Here is a 10,585-nt window from a genome sequence, read left to right on the forward strand (position 1 = left end):
TATTAGCAGCCACCCGCTGTGATTAAATTTCTGCTCCCATTATCTGGAGTTCTTTTGATGATGCTTAATTAATATACTATAAACTGTCAGCAGCGGGCGTTTCTTATGTAATCAACTTAGATCTGACCTATTTATAACTTTTCCCAGCAGGGGTCGTTCACTGCGTTTGTTTGATCAAAAATTTGATGGTCAGTAACACTTACTGGCAATGACATCATACCATTTATAACTTGAGAAACAGGTACTGTAATTTAAAATTAAATATTTATAAAGCAAAGCGACTCATTTAATATTTTATTTAAATTGTTGTACTGTTATAATAATTTATTTGTGTTAAGAACTATAAGGCAAAACAAAGATTTGGTTTGGGTTAAAACAAGCATTTTTTATAAGGCTTGATTTAAGAATATTGATATAAGAACGTTATTTTCCATTGGCGAATAGCGTTAAAGAATTCCTGTATAAAACGTAAAAATGTTTAAACTACATATTAAAAAAGATGCACTCTTATTCCAAAAGAAGATGTACCACAAGTATTAATACAATTGTTTTAATATTTTTTAAACCAATCGGTAGGGTCGCGCCTTTATGTAGGTAGGGTTTGTAAGATTTGATTGAGGGTTTTTTCTGTGTCATTCTTTCTCTTCAATATTTAAAATATGAAAAAAGCAAACAGTTGCTTTCAATAATAATAAAAAGTAAATGTTGTGCTTAGTTTGTTATTTATAGGGTGGAGGGGACAGAGCCTTGAATCCAAATTTCGAAATTATATTTGCAACTTTTAAGTGTCCAAAAAAACAACTTTCTGAAATCCTTAAAAGATGCAGAGATCAGTTTCGTTTCAAAATTAAATTTGAACTCACTGACAGTATAAAATGACCAGATTATATATAAAAATGTGCTTTCTATAAGCCATACATTATAAGTTTAGAACCCATCATGTTAACCTTTCTCGATCACCAGAATGTTGATGATACGTGACTATACTCTGGTTCAATCGCCAAGATTCGGAGAGCAAACAGAGACAATTTCAGCCAATCAGAGGCGTTTCACTGTATTCTATTAATAGATTATCTTGCAGTCGGTAAACCTTGGCGATTGCCTATAGCCAATGAAAAAGAGCCTAACATAACACAAATAAAATTAGAACACCTGAAAGCAAGCGTGGCATGAGACAGCTTATCATACTTCATGAATGATGATTCACAACATGTGTACCGCATTTTGTACTAACACTGCGGAAAATGGTTGAATTTACGGGAAAGAACGGTCCCGTACATGGATAGGTATAAAAGAGTGGCCGGACCGGACCAAATGCGGACCAACTGAAATCTCCGAACTGTTACGGAAATCGTTCGGAAGTTTACCTAATTTCCCGACCAAATTAAAATACGCATTGCTATGTTTCATAGATATTTTATTATGTCTGGTTAAAATAATAATAATAATAATAATAATAATAATAATAATAATAATAATAATAATAATAATAATAATAATAATAGTAATAATAATTATTATTATTATTAAATACATACATACATACATACATACGTACATACGTACATACGTACATACGTACATACGTACATACGTACATACGTACATACGCACGTACATACGCACGTACAGCCGCACTTACAGATGGCACGTACAGGCTCACAAACAGACATAATAAAACTTTAATAAATATAATATCTATAAAACAAAGCAATGATTATGTTTATTTTGTCCGGTCCAGCCACTCCAACACAAGATTAGAAAAAAAAACGAACGAATTCCGTAACAGTTCGGAGATTTCCGTTCGTCCGGATTTGGTCCGGTCCGGCCAGTCTTTTAAACCCAACCACATACATCTTTAATATACGGGCGTGTTCGACCCAGTACACCCAACGTGTACGGGACCCGTACACGAATACGTATACGGAACACCACGTGTACGGACTTCCGGTTATCCATTCCCACACCCGTGGATATACGGAGTTATCAATAAATATAAAAAATGTCATTTTTTTGTATTTCTTTTACGTACTTTTGAAGAAAAACATATTTTATGCATAGCATTTTTGGCAAAAATATATATATATGTATGTACGGAGCCCGTACACTCGCATGTTCGGGATGGATATATAATAATAATAATAATAATAATATTAATAATAATAATAATAATAATAATAATAATAATAATAATAATAATAATAATAATAATAATAACAAAAAATAAATAATCATGATAATATTAATAATAATGATTTAGTTACATTGTGTGTTATATTTCCTTAAATAAATTTTCTTCTATTTTTCTTAAAGCGTTTCTATAATACTAACGCTTTAAGAAAAATAGAATTTTCGACAGATTGCCAAATAGTTGAGATCATTATTGTGAGATATCTTAATGACAGAAATGAACACATTGATGCCAAATTTAGCTGATTCTGATTCTGACTTAAATAAGTTAAAATTGTCAAACATGTAAGAGTGCAACTTGAAAGATAGGGCATCTTTATTGCAACTCCCTCATGCCAATGGGTGGGTTAGGGTCAACCGCTATCAATGAAAATAAAGTTAGTAATGGGTAACAAATTATGAGAAAAGTAAGCTTACAATTAGAGCCGTTTTAAATACATTTAGGAATAAAAAAATCTGGTTTGCTGCTTCTTAAATTGGACGGACGGACGGAATGACGGGCGGGCGGGTGTCCGGTCGGACGGGCGGGCGGGCGGGCGTTCTTAAGGATGGACGGACGACCAGACATGTTTTTGTCGTAAACATGTTATTTAACGGTTTCTTGCCAAAAAATATAAAAAAATATAAACACACATATAAATATTCAATATGGTCACAACGATTCATGGCCTATATACAAATAAAAGACAATAGTATAAGTAAGTTAAATTAAAGAATAAAAAAAGTTTCAATAAATGGAAAAAAGATTCATTTCAAATGCAAACTGAGATATATAATATATTAACTAGTGAAGTATTATGGGAGGCTATTTACAAATGACATAATACTTGAAAGATCTAAACGATGTTATTTAGTAAGGAATTTCTTAACATAAATGCTTGATTTGTTAATTTACTTAAGCTACTTAGTATGCTTACGTTTTTTAATAACAATAGTTTCGATAAACTTGTACATACCTGGGTCTCTAATGTAATATATTTTTATCATTTTTTCTGAAGTCATTATATACAGGACATGTTATGATTAAATGATATTCATCTTCTAAATCATTAGAGTTACAAATAGTACAATAACGTTGGGCTCTATCTATTCTATTTCGGCCATATCGGCCGGTTTCAATATGCAGTTTATGAGATGATCAATAAGTTTAAATTCAGAACTTTCAATAACATGCAAACTTGGAATTAATAATTTTGTTCTTGATTTAAATAAATAATCAGTCTCTTTTCTTTTAAAACAGTAGCCTTTTATTTTAGATATGATCTCGGAGCGGATTTTATCATCATTCTTCAAAACAGTTGTCACAATTGTTTAAATTAGGTAGTTAAAATACAAGAATTAGTGAGATAAGGAAGCTGCCTTTTTATAGATTTATTTATATGTCATTACTTCAATTGATTTATAATTCGGTCATTAAAATTTCCAGTCTGTCGAATTAATTGATAAAATTTAGAATGTGTGTGTTTTAGTTGTATTTCGTATAGTTTTATGACCCACTGGCCATGTGTTTTTATAAGCAAATGATCATGTCACTAATTGACATAACGCGGGCTGTCAGTCAAATTAGCCGGCCAATACCGGACTGACCAATCAGCGTCCAAAAAAGGCGTGGCTTATCAGTTGCCCTTTGTTATCCGCCATGGTTAAGGGTCCGCCTACGGAGCGGGAGGTCGTGGGTTCGATCCCGGTACACGGGCCGCGTCATACCGAAAGACGTTAAAAGCTGGTACAAGTAGCTCCCTTGCCTGGCGCTTGGCATTTAAAGGGTAGTGCTTGGGAAAGTGGTGTACTCAGTACTGGTTCTACCCAGGAAAGTTGTATCCCGTGTATCGGTGCTTTACACCGAGCACGTTAAAGAACCAAGAGGTCTCTTCGCAAAGAGCTAGGGTAACACACCTGGATCTCTTGTATCTCACTCTGTTTCTTCAAGTCTTCCAAAGTCTGGATTTGACTGCGAATTGCTGTCATTCTATCTCATATCACTTATGGCATTTATACACAATTTAACTCATGATGGCGTCACGGCGGGGTCAAACCATAATGCAGCCAATGGGTGCGGGCAGACCTTGATAAACTCAAATAAACAAACGACCTCCGACTATCTGCACTAGTGAGTGTGGCGGATCCGTGGTCTTGAGATAACACACTTGACTATCAATCCAGGCGTCACAGGTTCGATCCCCCGTCGCATCACTAACAAAAACTAATCATCTTCCGGAAGGGACGTTAAATGGGGGTCCAGTGTGACAGTGCTATACACTGGTGCACGTTAAAGAACCAGTGTAGCTCTAACATTCAGGGTTACATTCTGTCTTTGCACAATGATCCAAAAACCTAAAATGACTAACAATCTTAATGGAGCACTCGCCGAATGGGCAAGGCTCGAGTGCGAATATAAATGAGCTTACACACCCACACAGTAATGAGTATGTCCGCCCTATTAGCTCAATCGGTAGAGTGTAAAACTCTGAATCGGACAACCCTGGTTCGATTCCCGGGCGGACCAGGTCACTACTGTTGAGATTTGTTATGAAATCCTTTCTACGACCATTCGCAGTGTACCACTGCCCCTGGCATGTACAGAAGTTGTCAGTTCCTTGCAGAGGTGAAGGCACCTAGTACTGGTTCTGCCCAGGAGTGTTGTGCGGTGGTTGAACTGTCACTCTGGGACCCTTAAATGTGCTCACGCCGGGACCCGGAGTATAAACTACTAACACCACCACCACCTTCAGTATTGAGTGAGCTCAATCGATAGAGCGTTGGTAAAAATATAATATAAAGATAAATATAAGATAAAAACAAATCTGGCTTCTTAAAAATAATAACATCCAATTAGAAAACTTGAAATTAATTTCGATTTCAATAAGTTGTTTTTAAATAGCAGTCGGTCTCTAATCTTTGATATGATTTCATTTTATCAGCATTCATCAAAGCAGGTGTTACAATTTATATAATATTGTTTGAATATATTATTTGTTCATTCATACATTACTTCATTCATACATTCCAATCAGAAAACCAACCATCCCACCCACCCACATACCCAAACACCCACCCACCTTACTTGATTACAAAATTCAAAACTTTTTATAACATGGGCGTACGGGAAAGAGTGCATTTCCGTATATCCATAGGGTACGGGAATTGTAACTTTTGGAACTTGTATATGTTCGTACATCCGTAATATACGGGAAATGTACACGCCCGTATATTTTTCGTGTACAGGAATGGTATAAACCCGTACGCTCAACGTGTACGGAAGAGCATAAATTCCCGTACACTCAACATGTACGGAGACCATACATGTCCATCCGCTCAAGATATACGGAGATGTATGGTACCGTACATTCATCAAAATTTTGTTAGTACCAGTCGTACATCAACCCTACCAGCATTGTCGATTTTTATTATTTATTATTATAAACATGTCGCTTTAATTTCATCAAAGGTTGTTAAAACCCACCAAAAGCATAACATTTCCTACACAACGGGACCCTTACTAACACATTGCGGTTTCCCTGCGTAACACGGAACAATGTATACCAGTGTATGATTTAAATGTTGTTCATATCATGTATGCTGTCAAATATAACACCAAATTACCTGACTTTATAACAAAATTCAAAACCTTTATAACATGTGTGTACGGGAAAGGGTACATTACCGTATACCCGTAATGTACAGGAATGGTTACTATTCCGTACACTCAGTGTGCACGGGAACTGGTTTATTTCCGAACATTCATATAATGCGGGAATTGTACAAGCCCGTATATTCATCGTGTACGGGAATAGTGTAATCTCATACTCTCAAAGTGTACGGAATAGCATAAATTCCCGTATTTTCAACATGTATGGAGACCGTTCATGCCCGTACACTCAAGATATACGGAGATGTACCGTACATCCATCAAAATAGTATAAGTACTAGTCGTAAGTCAATCAACTCAGTATTGTCCGAATTATTTATTTTTATAATTTATACCTCTTTTAAATTTCATCAAAAGCTATCGAAACCCATTAAAGCATTAAATTTTCTAAAAAGGTATTTTTTACTGACACCATCCTGTTTTTTTAAGAAACAGTGATATGTTTAAGTCAATGGTATAAATGACTTTCATATTATATGTGTTATCAAATTAAACCCCCAAAGACCTAAATTGGCTACAGAATTCATTGTTTTTTGTTACAACACGGATGTACGGGTTAGTGCACGCCCATACATCGAATCCCGTATACTCAAGATGTGCGAGTTTTATGAATATACGAATCCGAACACACCCGTATACTCAGCATCCCGTACACTTACCGTGCAACTTGGATGTGCGGGTTTCAGTATATTCCCGTATATTAAACCATTTTCCGCAGTGTAACATCTTCAATCCGTTAAAGTTAGTCCAATATAGCCGGAGCTCCTCGGCCATTTTATCGAAAAAGATATACGTTATTCTGCTCAATCGTTTAAGACATTCGAGAGGACAATGAGAGGGAAATACTAATGATTAACACCTTTATTGTCATTTTGTTATTTTCATAAGTAACTAAGCTTGATTGGTTATAATTTGGCGATTATCTCGTAATTACTTTTTAATATCAAATATGTATTTCTAGAAATGGAACTTGATTTTGATATTTTAAATATTTATTTTTAATAACTCCGTCAGAGAAGTTAAACAGTTAATTGTGTCAAAGTCAATTTAAAGAACACCCGCACAATATTGTCCCGTATAGTTCCGAAAAAAACACAATTATATTGACGTTGAGTGTTCATTATATTGACTTCTGCCTAGTTAAAGGAATATTTGCCATGATAATCCACTGCCGTGCATCTTCTCAATATTACACTGGTGTCACAGTAGGGGCCATTTCCTGTGTATTTGTTAATTGGCTCCGGGCCTTTTAGGTTGACACTTTTCGAGTAGATTATCCTACTAATACCTCCAACTTTGTTTCGGTCATGTATATTGTTCGTTTGTAACGATATACGTCATTTAATGTGAATAAATGACATTTTTCAATTTCCATCCTGGTTTGTCAATTACTCGAAACAAATGAACTCAACTCATACTTTTAAGAGAGTACTCATAAAATTCAATTTATTGCCTTAGAAATAAATTTATTTATGATACTTTCAGGGGACATAACGCATTACGTAGTAAATTATTAGTACCGAGTTTACAATTTTGATAGTATTATTTAACCATCTCATCTTGCGGATAACACAACGCAATAATTTCACAGATAACTTATGCCAACCTGAATTACGCAGTATTTTCATAAGCTTTTTTATCCCCCCCTACCTCACCCAATCTATAGGCCAGTGCGTTTTACTTAATTTACCTAATAAGGTCCTTTCCATTTTCGCTAAAACGCCATGCCTGTTTGTGTTGATATTCTTTTTCTATTATCTTTTTACTTTCTGCTATAATGTTATCTTACATTTGCTATACTGTTATCTAACCATTTGTCTTACATAATGGATTCTGTATTATTTGATATGTTTTATTGGAGGGCGTTTTATTTACCTCCAACTTTGTTTCGGTCATGTATATTGTTCGTTTGTAACGATATACGTCAAATGAATTAATTGAATAAACCAAAATAAATATGACTGATAAGCTTTTAAACTGTGATATAGCATTTATATTTAAACCCATTTTAAATGCATGATCACCATTGTTATATCCAAATTGTGAAGCATCCTTTGTTAAAATATATTGGTGGGCTACTATATATAGCATCACTCTTGTTCTTATTCAAAGGCATTGTATTAATACGGTTATTATCGTTTGAAAGCAACAACAACAAAAGATGAAAAGTCCAATTCTATAATAAAACCTTTATAACTGCACGGCTGGATTCCCAGATCGGAGAACTGCTAAGCAGCACAAGGCCGTTAAGATAACTTTCGTTATGACTTTGTATTAATATGTTCGTGTATATGCTTATGGGTGTGTGCTTGTGCGCGCGCGTGCGTGCGTGCATGTAAGTGTGTTTGCGTTTATTCATCGGTTCTGTATAGTGTGACTTTTTGAATTGCTATTCGTAAATATGGTTGGTATTATTTTACTTTGTACTGTGATGATAAGAAATATTACTGTGTCTCAAGCATTTAATGATTTTTGCCTATCAATTATATAGTTAATATGTTTTCGTGAAAAAGTTTAAAAATTATAATAGGGTTATACAAGAATAAATTAAATCAGTAGGGTACTTATTTAATAAAACAAGAAAGGATCTTTTTTCAAGAAGGACATTTGCAGATACAAAGTCACACGGTGCAAGATTCATCCTCGTATGCGACCGCGCACCCCGGTTTAGTGAGTGTAGGATGATATCCCCCCGGATGATTGCCCCCCAGACATTAGCCCCTAGGACCATATCCCCCCGGATGATAGCCCTCCCAGACAATAGCCCCCCAGACAATAGCCCCCCCCCCCCCCCCCTGCATATATATAAATGACTTTACATATATACACTCTTTTAAATTTGCATATTCATAAAACTCATAAAACAAAACAAAAATGCCATTTAGTGGTCCTTTTCTGGTTCTCTATACAGACTTGTGAATCAAGTGTTCAGCGAACAAAACCTATAGTTACAGTTCAAACAGTGCATTTGCAAATGTCCCTATTACCATCTAACAGAATTGTAGTGTTGAAGGGTACAATGAAGGGTGACCAATGTTGTGGGAATTAGTGTTACAAGTTCGATTTTGACTTGTAAAAATAGTCCTCACAATTTCGAGTCATTGAGCTTTGAGAATATCATACAAATTTGCTTAGATAAACTGGTTATAATATGCATTTTAATATTGGGGGGGGGATATCGTCCGTTTTTCACTAAGACGGGGGGGGGGGCTATCTTCCGGGAGGGCTATGGTCCTAGGGCCTAATGTCTGGGGGGCAATCATCCGGGGGGATATTATCCGTACCTCCGGTTGAGTAGTGCAGCTTCACCGAGCCCGAGCCACACTGTCTTAGCGGCACGTGCATTTGACCAGCTTGTGGTATTAGCTGACATAACTGCGAGTCGCTGTTTAAGTGCAGACAAAGTTTTATCGTTCAAATGACTCAAGTCAAATTAAGATGTTAAAAGTTGGTTCTTTATTAATTCCCCTTTTACGTTTAATTGTCACGTCCGGCTATTGATATAATGTACCAATATTATTTAATAGAAGAAGTACAAAGATCCTAGTTAATTCTCTAAGTGTTTCCATTACAAAGGGTCTTTTCCTGTATATGTCAAATTTGGGAGTAGTCGGTCCCTGCTAAAATTAAAATGACATATGGAATCATTGTTGTGACTCGGAGACCAATGCATATCCCTGATTAGAAATAAGAGATGTCTAGTTGGTTTGGTTTTGGTTATTTTAAATGCAAAACAGGCATTGCCTTTTGAATGTGCTAGTTAACTATAAATGTCAATATATGAGCATACTTTCTTAACATGCAATAGTTCACAAAGCCAAAAGTAACGCCGAATCAATGATATCCTCATTAACATTGTTATTATTTATGGCCTTTCTCAACCAAATGTTTGCATTGGTGGGCCGCTCATGAAAAAAAAAACCTGCCGTAATCAAAATTTTACCAAATAAGCTAAATCAGTAAAATCTTTTTTTTCTTACTCCTATTTGTATTCCTATAAACAGCTGAAATAAAAAACAATTATATACTATTGTATTATAGTAAATATATATTATTATATTCATAGTAAAAACGCAGCAGCTAGCTGCCAGCAGCACAGCAGCTAGCTGCTGTTGCTGCTAACAGCTTGCTGCTATGCTGCTGTGCTGCTAACTTCACTCACATAATATGGTACTACAAAAATACTTTCCACTGTTGACCTTTTTTAAAAGCAATGAAAGTTTTATAAATGTTCAAGTTCAGGTTTTTATTGGCATTCTACAGGCACAAAATGTAGAATGTTCTTTTATTAGTTATTAGTTGTAGTTATTCTTTGCATCCATTTTCTTTTGCAATTATTCAAATTTGTTATTTAAAGAACACAATTATGGTAATAACATTGTACATAATATATGTGAATTCGCTGTGATATGTAATATCCTTCAGAATAATACAACAATTGCATGTTCGGAGTAACCAGGCACCAAAATCTTACTTTACCGTACCATTGTTAATGTTCGGAATATTATTTTGAAAAAAAACTAACCATCAAGTGCTTAGTAACTCAAGGCAAAGCCTTTGTAAATTTCATCCAATACTTTGGAGAAAAGTGTAACAAATAAGCCAAACAAATCTCTAATTGTATTTCAATAATAATTGGTTAAGTTTCTTGCAAAAACAATGAAAAGACAACACCTGGCTGACAAAAATAATAGGGGTTGAAAAGTCTTTGATATAGGGGTTGAAAAGCCTTCAATATGGCTATCA

The sequence above is a fragment of the Mya arenaria genome, chromosome 11 (genome assembly GCF_026914265.1).
Source record: "Mya arenaria isolate MELC-2E11 chromosome 11, ASM2691426v1".
NCBI classification, from domain to species: domain Eukaryota; kingdom Metazoa; phylum Mollusca; class Bivalvia; order Myida; family Myidae; genus Mya; species Mya arenaria.